Source organism: Prionailurus viverrinus, chromosome E1 (assembly GCF_022837055.1).
Source record: "Prionailurus viverrinus isolate Anna chromosome E1, UM_Priviv_1.0, whole genome shotgun sequence".
Classification (NCBI taxonomy): domain Eukaryota; kingdom Metazoa; phylum Chordata; class Mammalia; order Carnivora; family Felidae; genus Prionailurus; species Prionailurus viverrinus.
In genome coordinates this window covers 30,894,818-30,921,261 of record NC_062574.1, presented here as the reverse complement: position 1 = coordinate 30,921,261, position 26,444 = coordinate 30,894,818, and the positions used below count along the sequence as shown (strand labels likewise).

Genomic DNA, 26,444 nt, shown 5'->3' with positions numbered 1-26,444 from the left:
AGTAGTGTGACTTCTGTGTGCCTCAGCTCCTCCTTTGTCACCTTGAGCAGACACCCATACTTACCTCATAGGGTTCTTCTGAGGCTGAATAAGAATGAATGTGGAGTAGCCAGCACAGTGCCTGGTGTATAATAAGCTCTCAGATGTTAGCTATTATTATTTTACCACTTTTGTGTGCAATTCATAAAACGTTTTCCCCAAATCACCAGCAATTTCTCAGAAATATTTGGTAAGTAATCCCCTTTGGGGGCTGTGAAAATAGAGCAAATATAAAGGAGAGACTCTCAACAAGCTGCCTATAAATAGTTAGGCATGGTCTCAATCTTTTTTGGCTGCTATGGCAAAATACCACAGACTGGGTGGCTTCTAAACAACAGAAATGTATTGTTTATAAGGGCTGGAGGCTGGAAAGTCCAAGATCAAGATGACAGCATGGTTGCCTTCTGGTGAGGGTCCCCTTTCTGTTCAGAGCAGATGCCTTCTCTCTGTGTCCTCAACACAGTGGAAGGGGCTATGGGTCTTTCTGGAGCCTCTCTTACAAGGCACTAATCCCATTTCTGAGAACTCCATTCTCATGGTCTAAGCACCTCCTAAAGGTCCACTTCCCGATATAATTTTTGAGGGGATAGAATTTGAACATATCAATTTAGGGGAACACCAATATTCAGACTATAGCAGGCAAGGTATACAGACATAAAAAGAAAACACACTTAGGGACACAGGGATGCCTGGTGTCACTCTTGACTGTGTCCCTCTAGGGATGATCCCTGAGCCAATATGGCAGAAAGCGATCTAATCACTGTGTCCCTGGAGGAGCCCGTGGTTGCTCAGGGCAAGGAAAAACCTGTAACAAAATGTTGTGCATGAGTTGATAAAGTAACTATTATTACTGACTACAATGGTCAGAAATAGTGCCCTAGCTCCTTTATTCATGCTTTTGAAGTCACACTTCCCTGGTTTTGTTACACACCAAATCCATCCTTTACAAAGCAAAAGTGGACATATATGTAAAATCAATACGTCCCACTTCATAGACCTGGTTTATAAAATAGGTTCATTTTTCTGTTAATAATAAAATCTATATGACTTTAAGGTTCCACTTGCTGCTGGGAGTTTATTCTTCTCTGCCCTAGGATTCCCTTTCCTGTGATTCTAGCTTGTTGGGAGAATTAAATAAATTATTCCAGAGAAAGTGATTAGACTAGTGTCTACCTCGATTCTAATAGAAAAGCAAGCACTCAGGAAATATTATTTGTTATCATCATTCTTGCCATTAATATTATTCCTGGTATTTCAGTTTGCCCACTGGAGCCTGAATTTGGTAGGCCAGCTTGAGGAAAGGGATGCCACCTGCACAGTTGTTCGCAAATATTCCAGCTCCCTTACCTGCACATAGTCCCATTGTGCTCGCGCAACCATTTGTGGACGGGTGGGGCCACGTGACTAGCTCTGGCCAATGGTTTGCGAGTGGAAGCAATGCCTAGCTCCTCCAGGCCGGAGCATTTGTTGGAAGGTGGCCGATGCAGGACCCACCAGAAGTGTCTTCACTATGCCGAGACCAGCAGTGTTTCATATAATGGCTGCTCCTTTTATCTCAGTCCTCAACTGAGAACGATGACAAGATGGAGCAGAGTCCATGCCAACCTGTAATGGATATATAGTATGAGCAAGGAATACTTCTGTATTCTTTGAAGCCAGTATTCCCTTGGTGATGAGATGGCTCAGACTTGAACACATGCTCCTTCCTCAGTTTGACAACCAAGGCCCTGAACCATCACGCCACCTCTCCATCACTGTGACATTTTGCTATCCTTCTGTATCTACTAATCTCAGTCAGCACTATCTCAGTCATCAGAAATTTACAAACAGAAAACGGGAGTTTCCAGCCCGTTAAAAACTTGGTTCCTTATGCAATTATGTTCAAGCCTGCTCACTAATCTTTAAGCTTTTTCTACCAAAGGAATGGGTAGCTTTTTCACTTCCCAAACTTGTCTCCCGGTTTCCACACATCAGGCATCTGACTCTTTCTTCTGTCTCTTCAAAGCACTCAGCAGAAAGCCCTACTGATCAGTTCTCAGGACCTTTGCGATCTTCTGTTTTGAGACCTGTGCCCAAGAGGGCTGTGAGTTTTTTCTAACATCTGGGATTTAATAACCCTCTGCTTAACACAATGCCTGGTTTATGAGGGCCTACACGAAGCCCTTTCTTGACTTCTCCCTGTCCTCACACACAGCCAACCCTGGTAGGAGACAGCCATTCAGTCTCTTATGTTCTCCCAACCCTGATAAACTTTTATACTTGCTTACTACACTGATTTGTTTACAAGTGTGTCTTCTCCTTATAGGCCATCTCCCCTAATAGTCTGCGATTTCCTGGAAAGCAAGCCTTCCACTTCCTTTGTTTATTTCCTTCATACTCCCAATAACTAATGCATCCCTGGTCTCTCCCTGCAGGCCCTTGCTGCATGTCTGTTCAGTTATCAGATGAATATACAACTTATATTTCCGTATAAATTCACACATCTAGTTCACAATTCAAAGTCTGTAGCATGAATTGGGCTTTAGGAAAAAAGAGTGAGTAAAAAAGACTTTCAAAAGAATGAAATAGAGGGAAAAAAACACAAACAAATATACGGGTGTGAATCAAAATCAACATCTATGACTAACAACTGTTAAAACTTCCTTTTAATGCTATGTGTCTGAAAGTCTCAGATGGACACTTTTAGGTTTCTAGTTTTGGCCTCTCCAGACCACAAAACGAAGACAGTGCCACACCATTGCCGTAGGGTTGCCCCTGTGAGACCCAAGAAGTAGATGCATCGTCAAATTTTGCAGCTGAGGCTTCGTTCGCCTTGTGTAGTCCGGGTTCTGCCCTTGGGAGTTCCCCTTCATCTTGACCTAACAGTTGTTGAGTACTTGAACACCCAGTGTGCTGGAGGAGAGCCTCCCCCTTATGGTGCAAACATGCCGATTACGGGCATGATCCATATGTAATGTGTACCCTGAGGTCATAGCATGCAGCAGACATGGTGAGTATGTTTGGAATCACTCTCAACCCCTCCCTCTCTTCCCCATGTAACCAGTCAAGTGGTGCTGAGTCGTCATCATTCATCCTGCTCTCCTAGGAAAGGATGATAGGAGGGGGACCAGAGCAGGACAGAGGGGCCTGGCAGGTGCTGTAGGGTGACTGTAATTGGCTGAGTGATGTGTGAGCGCATGTGGAAGACACTCAGGTACTCTCTCATATAACAGGGTGAGATTTGGAAAGGATGAGCAGGTGGGAGCAAGAGTCAGTGCAGTTTAAATAATCACTATGTCTCTATATGCACAAGGGATATAAACCTGGGGAACCTGGTTCCTGACATTTCCAACATCATCTCTCACTCGTGTTCAACACAACCACCACCAACCCCCCACCCCATGCCACTAAGTCTGGTCTCTAATCTTGAGAATACTAGATTCATTTCTACTTCCCTCCTTTACTCTATAGTGTCTGACTATATACAGCCCTTCCCTTCTCCCCTGTTTATCTTACTTAATCTGAGCATTCTGTCAAGGCCCTCTTCTTTTTTTTTTTTTTTTTTTTCAACGTTTATTTATTTTTGGGACAGAGAGAGACAGAGCATGAACGGGGGAGGGGCAGAGAGAGAGGGAGACACAGAATCGGAAACAGGCTCCAGGCTCCGAGCCATCAGCCCAGAGCCTGACGCGGGGCTCGAACTCACGGACCGCGAGATGGTGACCTGGCTGAAGTCGGACGCTTAACCGACTGCGCCACCCAGGCGCCCCTCAAGGCCCTCTTCTATTTGCTGTCTTGTTCCAACCAATCTCTGCCTCTGTGGTCTCCCTTTGCTGTGAGTACCTGCCACACTGCATTATCATCCACTTAGGCACTTAATTGCATGCTGTCTCATATTATTATTTTAATGTTTTCCAAGTGTCTCTCTTATATGCCTGACTTGACCATATTCACTTTGAGGTTAAGGTCTTGGTTGTGAATGTATCCTGTTTTTCTCCAAGATTTCATGTGTGTCCACATACAGTAGGATTCTAAGACTAATTGGATGGGTGGATAAAGAAATATCACACAAATATGGTGCCTGTATACTTCCTTTATATGATCCTGCTAAGATGACATCATTTGATCTTTCACTGTAACTCAAGTTGTTTTCCAAGTATTGGAGACAAATTTCCCCTCTCCCACTGGGAAGAGGTACAGTGCAGGGAAAATGCACATGCAGTGGCTGCACAATGTGGGGCAGGCCAAGACCTGTCACCTAATCCATACCTGGAAAAGGGGCAAATACAGTTGACCCTTGAACAACACAGGTTTGAGCTGCATAGGTTCACTTATTTAAAAAAATTTTTTTAATGTTTATTTATGAGAGAGACAGAGACAGAGACAGTGTGAGAGCAGGGGAGGGGCAGAGAGATGGTGACAGAATCTGAAGTAGGCTCCAGGCTCTGAGCCATCAGCACAGAGCCTGTCGTGGGGCTTGAACTCATGAACCGTGAGATCATGACCTGAGCCAAAGTCTGATGCTTAACTGAGCCACTGAGGGGCCCCTGCATAGGTTCACTTATACTTGAATTTTTTTTTCTGATAAGTTCAGTACAATACCATAAACATATTCTTCCTTATGATTTTCTTAACATTTTCCTTTCTCTGCCTACTTTATTGTAATACAGCATATAATCTATTTAACATGAATGTGTGTTAATCAGCTGTTTATATTATTGGTAAGGCTTCTGGTCAACAGTAGGCTCTTAGTAGTTAAGTGGGGGGTGGGAGAGTCAAAAGTTATACGTGGATCTTGCACTGAGCCGGGAGCCAGTGCCCTTAACCCCTGTTAAGGAGTTAACACAACTGTCAACTGTAATGGTGAGAGCAGTAATAATAGATGTGAGGTGAGGGGCATCATCATTGCTTCCTCAACATCCAAACTCAGTTTGTTTGTTTGTATTTTTTCTAGTTCTCCCCAACTTATTGGTTCCTGAGTGGGTACTTGACCCAACTCAGGCCAATGAGTTATATGAGATGTTTGCTACTGCCTCTAGTAAAGAAGCATTTTTACCAAGTGACACCTTCCCAAAACTTTAGATGAAGCTGACACCATGAAATGCATGGCAGAGGAATGGAGAGAAACCAAGTCCTCATGACATTGTTTAGCTGCTGAATCAAACTACTCCTGAAGTCCACCCTATCCTAGACTTCAACTAAATGAGATTTCTGCTCAAGCCACTCAGATTTTGTGTTACTGCAATCAAATATACTATAACTGATACATATAAAATAACTACAATGACAATAATAGCTGCAATACAAACTCACAGAGTAATTGAGAGAGGAAAGGTTAATCTCAGAAGCAATATTGTTGCCTGAGCTTTATTGTGCAAATGTTTGTTACTGAGAGTCCCTTAGTTGTCTTCTCTTAAGAGATAGAACTTGGGAGAGTATCTTAATCACATAGAGGACCTATTGAGTTGTTCACCTTGGGAGTTCAAAAAAATCTCTTATCAGAGTTTATCAGAAAGCTTGAAACATTCAGATACAAACGAAATAGAATAGGAAATGGTGCAGATACTATACGAGACAAAGTTTCTAGAAGGAACTAATTTACATAAGTCCTGATGTCCAGCACTGTCCAGTTCCTGAGTGCTAAATAACTTCTCGTTTTTCAAATTTGTATTTAAAAATAATCATAAAAAAATAAAAATAAAATAATCATACAAGGTACAAAATGTAAAGGTTACAAAAGTGTGGAAGTCAGTTTCTTTCCTCTCCCTGACCCCTCAGTCATTGAATATACCTTCCTTTACCAGTTTCTTATGCGTATTTCCAGAGCTATTCTGTACATTCTACATACATTCTATACATATCCTATACATTTACAAACACGTATGTGTATTTTTGCCACGCCAATGTCAGCATCCCATACACGCTGTTGTGCTCCATTTAAATTTTTTTTGCATCACCGAATGGGTCTTGGAAGTCTCTTCAGATCAGTATCTGTAGAGCCGTCCATTTCTTTTTAACGGCTGCAAAGAATTCCAGATACGGCCCAATCGTACTTTATGAGCCCACGAATTGACCGGTTTTATGGTCGGACTGTTTCCCATCGTTTGTGATATCAAACAGTGATACAACGATTATCCTTCTGGAGCGACATTTCACAAAAGGGGGAGCCCATCTGTAGGGTAAATTTCCGAGGCGTGGATTTGCTGATACCAACGAAGGGCATATGTGCAGGAACTCTGTTTTAATTTTTGCGTTCAGAAATACTGAATTCGATGAATTCGTGGGAAGCCCCCAAGGGCGCCGAAGCAGCTCTCCAAAATTACGGGTACCGGGCCCAGGGTGGCGGGAACCCCACGCTCGCCGCTGGCTCCAGCCCGTCGACCAGACCCGCCGACGGGTCCCGCAACCCCAGCCCGCCTCCCTGCGCGCGCCCCGCCCTGCGCGCGCCCCGCCCCGGACCCCGGGCGGGAGCACCCTGCACGTGCGACTCCACGTGAGCCTCCCGGCCGGCGTGCAGCCCGGAACTACGCATGCGCCGGCTGCCGGCGAAAGTAGGTCAGACTCCTCCTCTCACGTGACCCGCTTCCCTCAGCTACCCTCCGCGCCTCCCCGCCGGGGCGCAGCCGGGATGCGCTCTGCAGCCAACGTGACGGGGCCGGGCGCGGGTGGGGGCGGGCTCGGTCCGCGAGCGCCCGGAGCCCGCGAGGATTCGCCGGTTCTCCTCCCTCCGGAGCGCTCCGCTCAGAAGTCGGGCGGGCAAAAGGGAGCGCGGCGCGGAGCCTCCGGGAGCCGGGCTGGAAAAGAAAGGGAGATGAAAGAGACCTCAAATCCCCGACACCCGACTAGGGCTGAGTCCCCTTCCTGCTCTTTGAAGCAGTGCTGCCAGAAAGGAGGGGACGCGAGCCGCGTTTCAGTGTAAACCGAATCTCCCCGACCGTTTGCAGTCCCATTTGTGTGAGGTAACTCAGACTTTCGTAGAAAGAAACTTTGTGAAAGGAGATGTAAAAGGATGTTAATGGTTCCTGGAATATTCCATAGCCCCTACTGCCGAACTCCTACCCATTGCCCGCCAAAGACTCTCCTCCAGAGGGACTTTAAGCAGAAAGCGAGACCACCTTCCGGTAGAGGTTTGAGAGGTGGGGGTGCTGATGGGGCTGGGTGTTTGGGAGAAAGCAGCCTGAAGTCAGCTGAAGCCTGACTTTTGTGTGTTAGGAATACTATTTCTTGCCCCTGCCCCTTCTGATTTTTAACTTGCTGCACAGAGGATAGGCTCTGCCTCAATGAGTTGCAATTCACTGGGAGAGACTGACAAGCAAAATTATTGGGATGGACTATAAATCCTTTCACAGAGGTGTGCCCAGGTGTTATATAAGCACAGAGGAGGGGGGGACACCGAGTACAGGGGTGGGTACCCTGAGTGTTCAAGTCTAAGTGGGAGTTAGCTGGCAGAAAAGTAAGGCAGAGGGGGTGGAAGAGGGCTCCAAACAAAGGAAACTACTAATAGTTACATAATATTTCCTTCAAGGAGCCCTTTACTATAATTGTCTTAGCCATGCATATGGTTGGAATGTATATTGTTTCCATTTATGTTATTCTAAGCCGGTCTTTAATGAACATAGTTGTGCATAATGCTTTTACCCCTCCACTTTTAAATAAGACCCAGGAGTGGGATGACTATATAAAAGATACAAACGTGAGATAATTTTTGATAAAGCATTGTCAGATTATGTTCCCCAAAAGTTGCACTAAGTTGTGCCAAGGTGGCATTTAAATATTTAGCATTCAGGCAGTAAGTCGCCCATTATTTTTTTCTTTAAAAACAATTTTTTTAATGTTTCTTTATTTTTGAGAGAGGTAGAGACAGAGTGCGAGCTGCAGAGGGGCAGAGAGAGGGGGAGACACAGAATCTGAAGCAGGCGCCAGGCTCCACAGAGCCTGATGTGGGGCTTGAACTCACGAAGGGCAAGATCATGACCTGAGCCAAAGTCGGATGCTTAACTGACCGAGCCAGCTGGGTGCCCCACCCATTATTTATTTCAAATCAGTGAAGCCTGATGAGATTAACACTTGGTTTACTAGAATGCCATAAATCATAATACATGCATTTCTGGGTTTTGTGACCCATGATAAAATTCAAGTTGAATTCAGAAAAATGGAAACTGTCAGACCAGTGCATCTAATCCTTTACACGGAACCACCTAGCAGGTACAAGGCTGGGGTTGGAGGGAGGTAACAGTGACAGAAACTAAAGCAGTGCCACATACCTGTCTCTGATGGCTCCTTTCTTCCTGTGAATCAGGAGTAACAGGGAAGGTAGCTCCACACAAGTCAGAACAAGCTAAGAGGCTTCCACACAAATGTCAGAAAAGCAGCAGAATTAAAGAGGCCAGATTTGACCTAAGAGGCCAGTATACCGTGCAGGAGGAAGGCTGGGCACACGTTTGGGAACAAATTTCCAGAAACCTGCATGCTTCTCAACTTGGTCTCTGTTGGCATCTGTACCTGCAAAGAGTAAACAAGACTGTGACATTCAAAAGCACATTTAGGAAAAAGGGTAATTTAGGTAATATGGACAATGAAAACAGGATGTGTCTTGCTTGTTGCCTGTATTAAGCTAGACCATTAAGGAAAACTGGAGCATGGTGTAGTTATAATTTCAGAGGCATGGATTTGTTCATACTGTGCTGTTTCTTTGATATCCATTCTGTGCATTGTGAAACGACCTTATGCTTTAGGAGCAGGGGGCTTACCTTTCCTGAGCTTCCGGTGTTGGCTTCAGTTGAACAAACAAATCAGGGTAGTACCATTGGCCTTCTTATAAGGATTACCAGAGTCAATTCAACAAAAGCAAACTGAGTTTGAAGAGGGTCTGGCACATGCTTAGTGCTCAATGAACATTTGTTGTTGATACTAGTGTAATAATGACTGGTTCCATCAGAGGAAGCCTGGACTTGTTTCAGTGGTTATGTGCTGACATTCTTTCTTCTTGGATGGGGGTGAAGAAGCATGTGTACCTGATGCCATCTTTCCACCTTGAGAGGAGCCAACCCAACCACGTGCCTAATAAACAAGGAGGGGCAGAGGAGGCCACACCCTGATCAAACTGTTCTTGCAGTCTGTGCTACCTCTTGACATTCTAGTTGTTGGAGATAAATACATCCCATTTGTGACTTCAGTTACTGGAGTTGGGTTTTCTGTCATTTTAACTACACGGTAAAGTGATGACACTGGCATTCCATTCTGAGCATCATGAACTTGTTAAAGATAAGGAGTAAAGCTTATCATGGTGGATGAATACAGTGACTCAGCGTACTCATTTTCTAGGGCTGCCATAACAAAATACCACTGGATGGTAAGACAAAGTGTCTTAAAAGAAATTTGTTTGTTCACAGTTCTGGAGGCTAGAAGTCTGAGATCGTGGTGTTGGCAAGGTTGGTTTCCTCTGAGACCTTTCTCCTTGACTTGTAGATGGCCAGCTTCTCCTGCTGTGTTCATATGGGCTTCCCTTTGTGTGTATCTGTGTCCTGATTTCCTCTTCTTATAAGGACACCATTCATATGGGGTTAGGACACATCCTAAAACCTTGTTTTAACTAAGTTACCTCTTTAAAGACCCTATTTTTGGGGCACCCAGGCGACTTAGTTAGTTAAGCATCCGACTTCAGCTCAGGTCATGACCTCTCGGTTTGTGGGTTTGAGACCCACGTCAGGCTCTGTGCTGACAGCTCAGAGCCTGGAGCCTGCTTCAGATTCTGTGTCACCATCTCTCTCTTTCTCTCTGCCCCTCCCACCCTCACACACACATACTCTCTCTCAAAAATAAATAAAAGAATTTTTTTTTAAAGACCCTATTTTCAAATACAGTCACATTCTGAGATTCCAGGGCTGGGACTTCGTGATATGAATGGGATGAGGGACACAATTAGCCCATAGACATTACTGATATCATATGGATTATTTAAAATCAGATCTCCTTCCTTAAGTTTCCTTCTCCAAGGGATTTCTTTAGGTGTGTGTGTGTATGTGTGTGTGTTTGTGTGTAGGGGCTAGGGAAAGGTAAGAGACTGAATTTGGAAGAACAAGTATAGATCCAGAAAAACAGCACACAATGAAGTTCTGGCTAAGTCTACCCTTAAATATGTCCTCAAAGGACAGTTCACATTGATGACAGGAAAGCAAATGTACAGGTAGCTTTGGATATTTTACTATTAGGTTTATTTTTAAAAATTTTTTATTATGTTTATTTTTTTTTAAGAGAGAAAGAGACAGAGTGTGAAACAGGGAGGAGCAGAAAGAGAGAGGGAGACATAGAATCAGAAGTAGGCTCCAGGCTCTGAGCTGTCAGCACAGCCGACACAGGGCTCGAACCCACAAACCTTGAGATCATGGCCTGACCTGAAGTCAGATGCTTAACAGACTGAGCCACACAGGAGCCCCTGGTAATTTTACTCTTTGGGGAGATGGGTAACTTTTCTAAGGAAAATGTTTCAGGCCTAGGTGTTTTCTTTTTTGTTTTTTTCTCCCTTAACACTTGGTTAAACTGTTGGCACTTTATTATTGAAGACTAGAATCTCATTTCTAGACATGGCCGAGCCACCGTTTGTGTTCCTTCTAATGTCAGTAAGGCCAGTTTCCAAAAAAGAATGGAGAGCTTGGTTTGCATTCCTAGGTTGGTCACTGAAGCACATAGTTTATGCTGTAGGGAAAAGCTGTGTGACATGAAAGGAGTCCCTTCCCCACTTTGGGCTCAGTTTCTTAAATGTAAAATGAAGCAGTTGAATTCCATGATTTCTAATGTCATTTCCATCTAATCATGTGATTGGATGAAAAGAAAGTATTTTGGCTTCTTCGTTGGGCTTTGTTAGTAAAAAGTGTATTGTCCTCAAAAACTCTTTCCCAGCATACAAGTGGCTAGGAAACCCTACCTGCATTAGGTATCATGGAAGACAATGAAGGTGCACATCTCTGAAAATGAAATTCATATTTCCCATCTTTAAACGTATATGCCCGTGTTTATTTCATTGCACAGTTCTTCTAATTATTTATTCTTAACAATGAGGAAAGGGGAGGGGAAGAATTTTTTTGTAGCAGAAACCACCATTTGAAGGGAAATATTGCATCATTGCTACTCAGTGTACCATCCCAGGGAAGTCATGCTCCAGCCCAGAGGTTCTTAACTAGGGTTGCACAGCTTAATCACCTTTTTAAAAATACACATGCCTAAGACTCTACTCAAAATTTTCAGTCAGTGAGTCTGGAGAAGGGCCTGAACGTGTGAAAAGTTCTGCAGGTATAATGTCATGCAACACCAGCTCTGAACTGTGGGTTTGGTCCAAAACCTTTACCTCCTTCCCATAAGTCATCCCAGGTCCTTTTAGTCATGATACTAAAACACCTTGTATTAAAAGTACAGCTCACGTTAATGGAAACGCATCTGCAATCAAGAGGGACAACTCTTTTTTCCCAATTTACATAGACTTTTAGTTGGTTATAAGAAAAAAATAATCTAAGTAATTCATAATATTTTACCTATTTTGCCATTCTGAATGCAGTTATCATTTCTGAAGCTACATATAATGTTTTGCCGCAGAGCGAATGTCCTCAAAACAACAACAGAACTTTGTATGGCACTTGCAATACATTGAGAACAATATTTGGTATCCGTGTCCTTTGTTATATCACCGAGGTACATTCTGGAATTACAGTGCTCAAATAAGAGGTTAGACTCCATTAACACTCCTGGAGGGTTGATTCAGGGAAATTGTATTTGTTTGCTGAACTGTAAATTAAACAGGTTCCAGGCCTCCACTCCTTCACATCTGCATCTCTGTAGCTGCATATGGAATTTGTTCCCACTGGATGCCAGTAAAGAACATCCAAGAACTCAAACACAGAAAAACAACTTCCTGCTTCCTCCAGAAGTCCAGCTCTTGGAGCAATGGGATAAGCAGGTATCATGGGGCAAACAGCACTAGTTCAACCCCTAGCAACTCATGCCACGGCTAGTCTCCATGTGTAACTGGGCTTGTTGAATCCCCTTCTGAGCTTTAATACTCTTACCTAGTCTCCATGTGTAACTCGACTTCTTACACTCCCTTCTGAGCTTTAGTACTTGTACCTACTCTACTTGTATAGCTTGACTTGTTGTATCCCCTTCTGAGCTTTAGTATTCATACCTAGTCTCCATGTGTAACTCGACTTGTTACATCCCCCGTTCTGAGCTTTAATACCCTTACCTAGTCTCCATGTGTGACTCAACTTGTTGTATCTCCTTCTGACTTTTAATACTCTTACCTGTACAGGGTGGAGCTCACACTCATGGGGTAGGGTTGCCCTGAGAGGATCAGAGTAATGATAGTGTATATGAAGTGTTTGGCATGTAGTAGACACCCTCAAGTGGTTCTTGGCATCATCATTATTATCTTCTTAGGGGAAAAAAATAGGTGCGATAAGCAAGGATTTGGTTTTTGTTCATAGTTTTCTCTTAATGAGAGAATTCAAAAGGAATTAGACTCAATTTAGAGCTCTAATTTGTCTGCTGGTAAATAAGAATATGCCCACTCAGAAGTAGCCGCTTGTCTGTAGATGAAGCACAGTATGTACAAATACTAAGGTATGTGTGATCTTCTCTAGGGAATACAAAGAAACCCTTAAACCTCCTTTGAACTGCACTTTAGGTGTGAATGAAAAACTTTACTTGAACTCTCATGAAACTCAAACTCCCTGGCGTTGAGCTGCTGCTACAATTTGGCACCATTTTTTTCAATATGGTGAAACTGGATTCAAATAGATAGTGCTATTTACAAGATCTGAATTCTTACAGAACCTAAGATTAGTAAAGTACAAAAGCAGGTGGCGGTAAATTGTCCCTTGGTTGTTGTGAAGGAAGGGGAGAAGAAAACTGAGCCTTTAAAATAAATTGACCTCTTAAAGTCCTGAACTTGCTTGGGGCAAATTCTGGTATCAACCTGAATATCTAGGAAAGTGGAAGGAAAAAGGAAGGAAGGGTTGTGATGTTAATATCAGGGATTCAAAATCAAGGAGAAGTATAACCACCATGAAGTATAACTATCATACATCTTTTTGCACCAAATAACATAACAGAAAGATGTAACAGATAATATTGTTTATTTATTTTTTTTTAATTTTTTTAACGTTTTATTTATTTTTGAGACAGAGAGAGACAAAGCATGAATGGGGGAGGGTCAGAGAGAGGGAGACACAGAATCTGAAACAGGCTCCAGGCTCTGAGCTGTCAGCACAGAGCCCGACAAGGGGCTCGAACTCATGGACCGCAAGATCATGACCTGAGCCGAAGTCGGCCGCTTAACCGACTGAGCCACCCAGGCGCCCCCAGATAATATTGTTTAAATAACGTATATAAACACCAACAATTTACCCCGTGAGTAGAGAATACATGTCCTTTTCAAAGTGTTGAAACATTTATAAAAATAACTGCATATTCCTAACCTTACACCTAAAGGAGCTGGGAAAAGAACAAAAACCCAAAACCAGTAGAAAGATGGAAATAATAAAGATTAGAGCAGAAATAAACAAAATAGAACAAAACAAACAAAAGACCAGTAGAAAAAAAGGTAACTATGTATTTGGATGGATTCAAAGAAACATTTGATTTGATAAATGCTCACAGACGGATGAAATCTTTGCAGTGGTTATCTCTGAAGGTAGGGATCAGAATGAACTCTATACTCTTTTGTGTGGTCTTTTAGATTGTTTGAAATCTTTCCAACCAACATGTATCATTTTATAAGAAAAAAATATCATTATTTTCATTGAAAAAGAATACCTGATAGTTACTAGATACTGTGTTGCAGGTGTCCTGACATTTTAATTCATTTCATCCTCAGGTTTTTCTCTTCCCCACACACATCTTTCTCTCTTTCTTCTATAATAATAGGAATTTTAGGTGGACGTGTAACCCCCCCTCCCCACTAGGCACTAATTCCCTAGCCTCCCTTGCTGCTAGGTGGCCAACTAATTGGATACTAGTAGAAGAGGTGGGTATACCCTCTGGTCATCTTCCCTCTTTTAACCTCTCTTGCTGCTAGAATATAGACCCGGTGGACACGGTGGTGAGCCATATTCAACCAAACCAGAGAGGGTCACCAGCTAGAGAATGGGGAGTGACAAGAGAGACGACCTGTTTCCTGATACCATGCATCCCAGATCAGCCTTGGATTGTTTGCAGTCAGACTGTTTGGATGGGGGGCGGGGGGAGTGGTGAATAAACATCTATCTTATTTAAACCACTATTAATTTGGTATCTGTTAAAGCTGCCACATCAATATTCTTTTATTATTTTACATTGTGAAGTTTTTATACACAAGTGTAACATGTTTTATAACCATAATTATTTAATAATTTACATTATGTTTAATATATTTGAGTACTCAACAATAATCCTTATATATGTCAACATCCTCTCTTTAATAAACACTTTATTTTAATCATGCTTAGTGGGCCTGATGATGTATCTTTTCATTCCAGAAGGGATATATGGATGATATATTCTCAGAGTTCTTCATATTTGAATGACATCTCGATTGTTTTTAGAATTCTTGAGTCATGATTTTTTCTGCCTAAGCCTCTGGAGATTGCTGTTTTTTGTTTTTGCTTTGTTTAATCTATTGGACTGAAGGGAAGTTTTGAGATCAGCCTGATTATTTCTTCTTTTAAAGTAAGCTGACTCTCCTGCTAAGGTACTTGGAGACTGTCAACTTTGGAATAGCAACTCCTTAAAGATTATGTGACAGCACTGGTCACTATTTAATCATTTTAAAAGAACATTGCAGACTCTCTCCCTCTCTCTCTGCCCCTCCCCTGCTCACGTTTTCTCTCTCTCTCAAAATAAATAAACTTAAAAAAAACTTTTAAAAAAGGGGGGTTCCTGGGTGGCTCAGTCAGTTGAGTGTCCGACTCTTGGTTTCAGCTCAGGTCATGATCTCACAGTTCTTGGGTTCGGGCCCCATGTTGGGCTCTGTGCTGACAGTGTGAAGCCTTCTTGGGATTCTCTCCCTCCTTCTCTCTCTGCACCCACCCCCGCTCATGTTCATTCTCTCTCTCTCTCTCTCTCTCAAAACAAATAAACTTTAAAAATTGAAAAAAACATTGTAGACTCTTTAATGTATAGATTTCTGGCTTCCATCACGTCATTTTTTTATTATATCATTTAATTTTTCTTTTTATTTCTGTTATTTTCAAAAACACCAACTATCATAACTTATCCATTCAACAAATATTAAATAAATTTTAGCCATCACTCTTCTTTTAAATTTTTTTAATGTTTACTTATTTTTGAGGGGGGGGGGGACAGAGAGAGAGGGAGACACAAAATCCAAAGCAGGCTCCAGGCTCCCAGCTGTCAGCACAGAGCCTGATGTGGAGCTTGAACTCACGAGCTATGAGATCATGACCCACGCCGAGGTTGGACACTCAACCGACTGAGCCACTCAGGTGCCCTGCCACCACTCTTCTTTAAAAAAAAAAAACATTTATTTTGAAAGAGAGAAAGTGTGAGCAGGGGAGGGGCAGAGAGAGAGGGAGAGAGAGAGAATCCCAAACAGGACTCCTCACTGCACTGTCAGTGCAGAGCCTGATGCAGGGCTCAATCTCACAAAGATCATGAGATCATGACCTGAGCCAAAATCAAGAGTCACATGCTTAACTGACTGAACCACCCAGGTGTCCCAAGCGACCATTCTCAATATTACTATGTGCCAGGCATTGTTCTAGATGCCAACAATAGAGAAATGGACAGGATCAACAAAGTTTTCACTCCATGGAGCATGCTTTTAGTGGGAGGAGAGAAAATAATTAACATAATTTCAGATAGAGCTATGTTTCAGGAGAAAAACCAGACATGGCAGTGGACCAAGGACAACTTAAGTGTTTGATCTGAACCCTGAATGACTGGAAGAAGCCATTCATCCAGAGATCTTCAACTCTTTGTCATGCTGCACATTTAACCCCTTAGAAAATCGTGCTGAGGGTTTTTGAGAATAGATTTTCAATGCATCTTGAGTCAGATCACTTCTCATCACCTCGGCTGCCACCACCATAGACCAGGCTACCTTTATCTCAGCTGGTTTCCCTCCTCCCACTCGTGGGCAAGTCTTCCTAGGCTACTGTCCTCTGGCATCCAGAATGACTTCTGAAACTTGAACCACACTCCATCATTGGTTTGCATGAATCTCTGCTATGGCATTCTATGTATGACAAAAAGGGTTACTTCTATCTTCATATACTAATTAAATTATACAGTTTTAGCTAGGCACATTTCCCAGTTTTGGCCACGGGATCAAATCCTGGCCAATCGGATACAAGCAGAAATGACGTGAACAATTTCTTTTTTTTTTTTAATTTTTTTTTTCAACGTTTATTTATTTTTGGGACAGAGAGAGACAGAGCATGAACGGGGGAAGGGCAGAGAGAGAGGGAGACACAGAATCAGAAACAGGCTCCAGGCTCCGAGCCATCAGCCCAGAGCCCAACGCGGGGCTCGAACTCACGGACCGCGAGATCGTGACCTGGCTGAAGTCGGACACTTAACCGACTGCGCCACCCAGGCGCCCCGACAATTTCTTGATTGAATTGTCCTTTCCTTCTGATTTCCCCTAGTTCTGTTGGCTGGCACGTGGAACCACATGGTGGTGAGCTACCTTCCACCATGTCTAAGATGGAAAATTCCAGGCAGTGGTGGAATAACAAGAAATGTGGTCCCTGACACACTGGAGGGCCTTGGACTGCTTACCCTCAGACTGTTACATGAGAAAGAAATACTCTATTATTTAAATCATTGCTGTTTAGGGATGTGAACAGAAATGATATGTGGTACTGATGGATCATTCCAGGATGCTTCTTGGGCTGTCTGGGTGGCTCAGTTGGTTAAACTTCTGACTTCAGCGCAGGTCATGATCTCATGGTCCGTGAGTTCGAGCCCCGCATCGGGCTCTGTGCTGACAGCTCAGAGCCTACAGCCTGCTTTGGATTCTGTGTCTCCCTCTGTCTCTGCTCCTCCCCCACTTGCTCTCTCTCTCTGTCTCTCTCTCTCTCTCTCTCTCTCAAAAATAAACATTTAAAATTTTGAGAAAAAGGAAAGATGCTTCCAGCTTCTATTTCTGAATCCATGATGCTTGCTCCCTTCCGCTGCATCCTTTCGAGGATGGAGAGCCACTTACTAATCCTAGGCTGGCTACTTGCAGACAGTTATGTGAGAGAGAAATATACCTCTAACCTATTGGAAACTCTTTATTACAGCATGGTAGATCCTGCCTGATACTTTTCCTTTCACACTTAAAACTGAACTCAATTTGAAGATGAGTCTGCCTATCGCATAGGAAGGCTAACACCTCGTGCAGTTTGGATCAGGTATATACTAAAAATAGATCATTGCCCTTCCCCCCACTTGACTCAGCACATCCTTTCAATGCCTGAAAGCTGTAAGGTCCATGTGACTGAATGTTAATGGGAAACCAAATACCTGTGATTAGAAACGGTTGTTTTTAAGAGGATAGTAGCATCACTACACATGTATGGCAGGAGATATCTCATTATATTTTTGACATTTAAAAGGTTTCATTTCTTCGGGAAAGGGAAGCATTATTAATTTCTTGCCTTATAACTGTCATGGACAGCTCGTCATCAGATCTAAGCCTGGGTGTTCTCGCTCTTCTCTGGGCACCTGAGGAGTGGATGCATTAGACATTCAGCGGCAGAAGCTTCGTGTGATAACACTGTGCTATGGTAGCAGCTCTTGTCTTAGTTGGGGCCCGTGAATATCAACCCACTGCGGGGGCATTAATTACATTGGGCAACAGAGCCATGATTAAGAAAGGCATGGAATAGTGAGGAGAGACCTCTTCTTCCCGCTGCCACTACAGGATGAAAAAGGCCACCACTGGGGTTTCTACCTCATACTAATAACGAGGTGGGTGCTTTATATATGTTGTTTCCTCCATTTCTTGCAAGAGCCCTATAAACAGTCATAATGATCTCCATTTTATTGATGAGAATACTGAGGCTTGGGGGATTTGGCTGTTTGTCCAAGAATGCTGAACGAGGCAGTTAGAAAGCCAGATTCTCTTCCATGTCTCTGTGTGTTAAAAACCCAGGCTCCTCCTCCCTGCCCCCGCCCCACAACCCTACACCCTGCCCTGAGCTTCTGAGGTGTGAGAAAGAGGTGTGAGCTCTTGACTGGGAGTCAGGAGAAGGGAATTCTCATGACTTTGGCTTTGATCTCCATCTCCTCATTTGAAAATGGAAGGATGTGGAACCTGCAGCTGGTGAGGAATGACCCGAAGTGCTTAACAATCAGCATATTAGGACAATTTCTCTGCTCCCATTACTCAGGTCCACACACATCCCAGGGGCCACAGCCTCCCTGCATTCCCCAAGAAAGCTGAGGGTTAACTGCTTCATTCACTAAATATTTATTGAGCACCTTCTAGGTACCTGACATTGTGCCTGGGTCACACGGGCGAGCAAGATGTGAAGGATGCCTGGCCTCACTGAGCATACACTTTAGTGGGGGGCCCCTGGCCATAAACAAACAATTACACAGTTTTAAACGTATTCAGAAAAAAAGCTTTGAGAAAAAAGAACAGCTCAACGGTTCCTCTGAGGAACCGAGGCCTGAGTAAGGGAAGCTGGAGATACAATGATGGGACCAGAATCTGAGGGACAGGCCTTGAAAACTGTGATAAGGAGCTTAGATTTTAACTGAAATGGAGCAGAAAGCCAGAGGAGGATTTTAAATAGGGAAGAAAAGTGACCCAATGTCCCCATCCTTTTTTAATCTTAGTGTTTTTGGGGGGTAAATCTTATTGTAATGTAACATTTATTCAGAAAAGTCTACATATTGTAAGTGTTTGGTTCAATAAATTTTTAACAACGTGGAGATCTCTAGTTAACCAGCATTCAGAAACAAAACATCACCCCAAACCCAGGATCTTTCCTCCTGTCTTGTTCTGTCTTGTTCCATTCACTTATGCACCCACTGTCTTGTGCATTCTTGTGCTCTTAGCATCTTCTTGCAAATGGTGATGATCAAATTTTCAGGAATTTAAGAGCTGGTTGTTAAACATGGACACTATATTTTTTTAATTTATATAAATTTGCATTTAAATAAGTTACTTTAAAAGCAAAGGCAAGAACTTCTAGGAAATGCAAACAAATGTATCTTGACAGAAAGCAGATCAATGTGGCCTGGAGATAGAGGAAGGCAGGGAGAGGTCACCAAGGGGCACAGGGAAATTTTGGGGAGGGTGGGTGTGCTCATTATCTTGATTGTGGTGATGGTTTCATGGGTGTATACAGATGTCAAAACTTATCAGATTGCATACTTAATCATGTGTAGTTTATTGTATGTTAATTATACCTCAATAGATCTGCCAAAAAGGGAAAAAAAAAGGGTCTGGAATATAGCTCACTAAATATTTGTTGAAAAGTTAAATAAATATGGACTAGACTAGGAGAGTTTGAGGATGGTGGAAATCAAGAACATTTGAAGTTATTTTAATCCTCTGCTCTCAGGTGACTATAGCTGTTGGTGAGTGAGATGCTGGAAAGATCATTTGGCACACAAAAAGGTAATAAATATTCAAAAGTCACCACTTCCTAAATATGCTACTACATTTTATTATTATTTATGCTCTCAAGGTTACACACATCTATTGTATCTCTCTAGTGGAAATCCCACAGGCCATAATGTACTACAGCTCATCCCATCCCAACTCTGTATTAAGTGACATCCCATTAGTAGCTTGACATTGGCCAGGATAAAGGTATTTACACCAAAGAAATCAGCCAATACTACAAAACATGGCTTTCTTTGTTTTGGACATCCAATTGTTAAACATTTGTCGGTCCCCTCCCCCACACATCCCCAAGGGTAACCACTACTGAACTGGCTTCTAATACTCTTGGGGGGCTGGTCTCTTTGGCTTCACCCACATTGTATTCATGAGACTCATTCATACCATTGCATGGACTGAATTCATTAAGGGGAGAATGAATAGCAGGGGTACGAGGATGGGAGAGGCAGACACCAGTAAAGAGGTACTTCTGGCCAGACTTTGCTACCGGGTTAATATCTGAGAATGGAGTTAGGAGGGGGAGGCAGAGCTTTGGGATGGAACCCAGTGATTGGCCCTGATCCCAAGGTCAAAGAAGGTCACAGCTTCCAGAAAGTTTCTAGGAGCAGGAAATTGCACAGAGGAGAAGGGATTGAGGATGTATAAAAGGTGAAATGCATCTTATCTAAAGCGGGGGGCACCAGCTAAAGGATTTGTAACTGATAGTTGGAGGATTAAGTGTACAAGAAGTGAACATGTGATAAAGGAGACGAGACTCTTGTTAAGCAAGGCAAATTGCAGCCATGAAATGAAGATACCCATACCTTAGCAGAAAAAGCAGGTATTATTGTAGATCCTTTGTTTTCAAGACTTCTTTGGTTTGAAACAGGATGGGGAAGGTGACTAACACACAGGAAGAGAAAGAGGAGGATTCTTATCTCAGTGGTAAAATTATCTTGATAACCTACAGGGAGGAGAAAACCAGGATAAGGATTATAGGGAGGAAGGTTTGATTTTTTTTTTCCCAAGGTTCAATATACAAAGTTGAAAGAAGAGGAAATACTTCCATTCTTTTGTGTGTTTGTCATTCATTCATATATTTGATATTCGTGTTTGAACAGGAGGTTCAGCACATTGGATGAAGAGGCAATGTGTGAGCCTAGAACTTTGCTTTTAGAGAGAGAGAAATCATGCACAGTATGAAGTAGCCCCTCTGCTTTTCCTCCCCCTCCCTTTCCACCACCATAGCAATGCACAAAGGAAGATGTGCTCAGCCAGCGGGGAGAGTGTTCGTTCTTTTATTGCTTATTTCTTTCGGTTTACTAGTTTCCTATTGTAGAACTGTTTAGGTATCATGAGAATTATTGTCAAGATACACTCTAAAACTGATCTAGGATCTAGGGCAGCGTTGTGTACAGCATGCTGTATAAACTCCATACATCCAGAATAATTCTGTGTTGTGGGTTGAATTTTGTATCCCCTGAAAGAGATGTCCAGTCCTAACCAGTGAATGTGACCTTATTTGGAAATAGGATCTTTGCAGATTAAATTAAGGCTTTCTAGGTGAAATCCCCCTCTATTTAGGATGGTTTTAAGTCCAATGACTGTTGTCGTTACAAGAGAAAGAAGAGGGATATTTAGAAAGAAGAGAGGCAGAGGCATTTGAAACTGAAGGCAGAAATAGGAAAGATGTAGCCACAAGCCAAGTAATGCCTGGAGCCTGCACAAGCTGAAGGAGGCAAGGAAGGCATCTCTCCAAGTGCCTTTGGAGGGACCAGGGCTCTGCCAATACCTTTGCCTTTTGGCCCCCAAAACTGTGAGATAAAAGTTTCTGTAGTTTTCAGATACCAAGTTTATTGTAATTTGTTAGGGAACTATATACTTTGTCAAAAACGCTGATACTCAGACACTAATGCACACTACTGAATGAGAACCCTTAGCAGCAGGCCTGGGACTCTGCATCCTAATGAACCCCTCTAAATTTTGGTGTGTAAATTTGACAGCTACTGATAAGAAAATCTGAGTGTGGCTTCTGTCATCCAGGACTAAAATAGCCCAATATTTCAAGACTTTTTTTTTTTTAAATGATAGAAAAAAAGGAGGGGCACCTGGGTGGCTCAGTTAGTTAAGCATCCGACTTTGGCTCAGGTTCATGAGTTCAAGCCCTTTGTTGGGCTGTGTGCTGACAGCTCAGAGCCTGGATCCTGCTTCAGATTCGTGTCTCCCTCTCTCTCTGCCCCTCCCCCACTCACAATCTGTCTCTAAAAATAAATAAAAGTTAAAAAAATTAAAAATAAAAGAATAAAAGGAAATCCCATAGGCTGTCTGCCTTTCCCTTAGTAAAGAACATAGGATTATTAGACAATTGTATGAGATACTCAGATTACTAGTTATTGGAGACTTATAATTACTTAAGCACTGACTGTGTAGCAACTGGAGACACAAGTGTAAGAACATGGTGGCAGGTTTCATTGGACGGGAAACCTTCTGAATCAGTGTGTGCAGAAACTAATAAGGAAGAAGAGCTGAATGGTCTGGGTTTTAGTCTCAGCAGGTAAACAGAAACCCAAGCTGGAGAGGTAATGGAGAATCTGGGAGCATTGATAACAAACACAACTAACATTCAGTTTTGGATAAAAGCTGACGGGCAAAGGAGGAAGGACCAAGCTACTGAACTCTGTAAATGATATTTTTCACTCCTTCAGAGGTAGACACATAAGAATAATTGAAACGTGAGAGTTAGAGGAAACAATGCTTGGGAAAACGGATGAGTGAGCACCTTTAGATGACCCAGGAGCTGACTCTATGTTTTGGTCTTGTCTCCATGAAGTCTATATATTTATGCATCCAGTAATTGAGTGTCTTCTACATAGTGGGTACAGTGTTTTAGAGATGAATGTCAGGAGGAAAGAACCACACCCTCCAGGGACAGTGGAGGAGATGGGCATATAAACAGGTTTCAGGAGCCCAAGAAAGGACTAACTTTTTCTGGGGGCATCAGGAAGGTTTCAGCAAGGAGTGACAGTGAGGCTGAGCCTGGAAGGTAGAGACATCAGATGCAAACACGAAGTGTGAAAGCATGACAACTCTGGTTCACTGAGTTACTACTTTGTGCCAGGCACCTGTCCAAGTTCTTTGTGTGTATTCATGCACTTAATCCCTGCCTGTGAGGTTGGGATAGCTGCAATCCTCATCATCCTGTTGGGAAAACTGAAGCACAAAGAAGCCTGGTGACTTGTCCAGAGGCACTCTACTAACAGATGGTGGAGCCAGAATTTGAACTCTAGTAGTGGTCTTGTTCAAGAGCTGCCCACCTGTATACTGCATGCTGCTTCCTGCTGGTGGGGCTACGGTATAGGTGTATGGCAGGGGGTTGGGCAGGAGCCTGACAGGAGTCTGGAGATTGGTGCTCAACTGGAATGGGTCTACTGCATGATAAGAAGGTTGGGATTCATTCTACATGTAGCTCAGAGACATCAATGGCTCATAAGCAAGAAAAAAATCAAATCAGTACTTTTGAGATATGGTTTTAGTAGAAGATTATTTTGGGGTGGGAATGAAGAGGGAAAGTGTGAGGAGAGCAGTTAAGTAGGCCATTGGCATTTTCTAAAGGAGAGCTGAAAAAAGTCTTTACAAAGGCCATGGCATTGAGGACAGAAGGGAGAGAGTATTTCTGAGAAATAGTTAGGATCTGGCTTTGATTTTAAGGATTGCATTTTGTTCTCAAATGCAAGTATGAGGATGGGAGGATGAGGAAGACAGGAGGGTCAATTCTGCAGCTTTTAACTTGGTGATTGAGCAAATTGGTACCATTAGGGGAGGGAGGGAATACAAAAAGAAGAGTTTGGTTTATTTGAGGGTAGGAGGAAAGAGGGATTAAAATTAGGGTTATGTTGCAAAGAGAATTAGATTCTCAGATATTTGGGACCTATTACAGAACTGTGGTATCTAAGCTTCCTTGGTTGAGTTAGAAAATTGTACTAGCCAGCTCATATTGCTTATATTTTTATTTTCTCTATATTATTATGGCTTGACATCTTAAAATTTTTCTGGCTGGGGTGGGGTGAGAAACTGTCTCCTTAGGGCTAACCACTTCTTCACTGTAGCAAAGGACTCAGCTGGGAACATGCCTTTGGTATGCAGACTAGCCAATCCAGAGCCATACCTCCTCTATCCAGCCTGGAAACCTGAAATCCCTTTATCATCCCAGAGTCAGGTGCTAGAAAACTAGGGACCACCCCTATAGCTTAGAGCCCGCCAGAATTATTCAAACTAGCTAATCCTAAACTGTTTCCTCTGCCCTACCTTGCATTTCCTGTGTCAACTCCAATAGAGGCCAGGGCCTTGGCTCTCCTGTTGCTGGCACTGGTGCTTCCCCCTGTGGCCCTGCATGATGTGCGGTGCACCTGGTTTCCAGGACCTGTGAGTACAATAAACTTGTTTCCCTGAGCCTCTCCTTTGTCTCCTCCTGTGACCATCACCTAAAAGAGCACAGAACACAGGTAAATTCCCCAACTCTGAAACAACCTTCCTGTGGCCTCAGATTGCACTATTATCCTTGGCCAAAATAACAGAAGGGATGAAGGAATATGGTTAAATCCATTTCTCCTCATGGAAAGACTATTCTTTTTTTTAAACATAAGTTTAAGTGTTATGTATTTTTGAGAGAGAGAGAGGGAGCAAGAGAGGGGCAGAGAGAGGGGGGGACAGAGGATTTGAAGTGGGCTCCATGCTAACAGCAGAGAGCCTGATGTGGGGTTCAAACTCACAAACTGAGAGATCATGACCTGAGCTGAAGTCGGAGTTCAACCAACCGAGCTACCCAGGCATCCCCTGGAAAAACTATACTTTGTAGTGATAGGATACAATCCTCATATTTTGAAGGTATTTTATTAGACTGTCAGTTTTTGTCTTGATAAAATACTTAAAATGGCCTGTGTTCAATTTGTGCATTGTTTTGCATTTAGCTAGCATTTTTGGTGGTTGGTGGAAGTTAAACCCAGCGTTGAAAGCAAGGTTGCCGCTCTGTGACTGGGAAACATAAGAATCAAAACACTAAGAATGAGGTTGTGATACCCCAACAGGTTATCTGTAAATGTGTGAGGAGGAGACCTGGGATCTGCCAAAGGCCAATCAGGGCCCTTTAGGAGAGGGGAGCACTTGTAGGCTAGTGGTGGCTCAGTATTCAGATAAACCAAGGCTTCTGAACCTCAGCACTATACAGATTAACTCCTTGTTTGGGGCTGTCCTGTGCATTGTAGAATTTTAGCAGCATCCCTGGACTCTGCCCTCTAGATGCCTGTAGCATCAGCCCTACCCTGAAGCAGCCCCAAAGTTCTGACAAATAGAAATATCTCCAGACATTTCCAGGTGTACTCTATGGGAGGGGGCAAAATCCTCTCTGTTTGAGAACCACTGAGAAAGACTTAGATTGGTTTCCATTTTCTGCTACTTATTAGCTCTGTGACCTCAACATGTTGCTCAACCTCTCCAAGCCTCAATCTCCTCATCTAGAAAATGAAGACTGCAGTGGGAATCTGCAATTTTTGTCCGTGAAAGATTCCCTCCTCTTGAGAATTGCTCTTCCTCTCCACTCCAACCATTCGATCCCAGCTAGCGTGGCCACATTCACATCCTCTACAGGTCATTGCTACTTAATCCAAGAATGGGAAGCTGACCTAAGCTAGGCCCATCGGAGCCCCTCTTTTGCATTTCTTGAGCTAAAACTCAGAGAGCTGGTCAGTCCCTCTCTAATGGAGGAAACAAAGACATGAAACCCCTGAGCTGCTGGAAATCATGTGCCCCAGCGTATAGAAGAGGCCAATTTGTGGGGATACCATGAAGTCAACACAAAGAGAGAAGCATGAGACCATGAAAAGACAATGAAAAGGCCTCCCAAACTCCCCCAATTTACCCAAGGTAGTGTGATTTTGGTTTATGACACAACCAAGTATTTTCATCAATTAAAAAATATTAATACCCATGTCATAGGGTTGTTTTGAAAGTAGAAGGTGATGGTACATGCAAAGCATGTAGCATAATGCCTGGCCTAGTCAGAGCTCTGCAAATGGTGCTGGAAGAAAGGTCATTCTTTCTCCTGTCAATTCTGCATTCCAGCAAGTGAACAGCCTGTAGTTCTGACTGTGTTCTTCCATGCCTGTGTCCTCTCCTCCCTGATCTACTTCTATCTACAAAACTTTCCTTGAGGCCCCTCTGTGCAGACTTCTGTGAGCCCTTCCAACACAGTTAATCACTTCCCTGTTCATACTCCCTTTTTGTCCATCAATTATACCTATGACACTGAGGTAGATATCTGGTTAAGCGGCTGTCTCCCCACCTGATGGCAAGGAACTCCATACTTCTTTGCTTTAATCCTCAGCATCCAGCACAGCACTGGGCTCAGAAGAGCCCTCCACTAGTGTTTGGTGCATTGAGGGGAAGAGACTAGGTTATTGTCTCAGGAAGGCAGACCCACTAAAAGTTCACCAATCTTAATGTTCTGTGCCTGACCACCCCTCCCCCCCAATCATTAACAGATGAGGAATAGTTTGCTTAGGGCCCAGTAAATGCAGAATTCAAAGAGTTAGGAATGCTGCCTCTAGCAACTTGCAAAACCCAGCAGATGTGATACCTCAAGATATAATGAGTAGATCCTTCAGGATGCTTCCTCTTGCTCCTCTCACCCTGGCTGTGAGTCTCCATGATGGAAATGTCCACATTCCCTCAGTTACTCAATTGGAAAGAAGTCACAGCAAAGCTCTGTGCACCTGGCTGGCACTGCCTGATGTCATTAAGGCCATCTGACTCACTTGCCTCACTCTGATTCTATGCTCAG

The 26,444-nt window shown here is 43.1% G+C and overlaps 1 protein-coding gene across 2 annotated transcripts in view; it reads left to right on the top strand.

Moving 5' to 3' along the window:
- The first annotated feature begins 6,764 nt into the window (after positions 1-6,764).
- HLF (HLF transcription factor, PAR bZIP family member) overlaps positions 6,765-26,444 on the top strand; it is an 83,042-nt gene continuing 63,362 nt past the window's right edge. The window contains exons 1-3 of one of the 2 annotated variants that reach the window (XM_047833771.1): positions 6,765-6,977; positions 11,608-11,736; positions 11,812-11,968. The gene's annotated coding sequence lies outside the window, so the exon portion shown is untranslated. Of the gene's footprint in view, positions 6,978-11,569; positions 11,737-11,811; positions 11,969-26,444 lie in introns of both variants that reach the window. The other variant, XM_047833772.1, reaches the window with a different exon arrangement.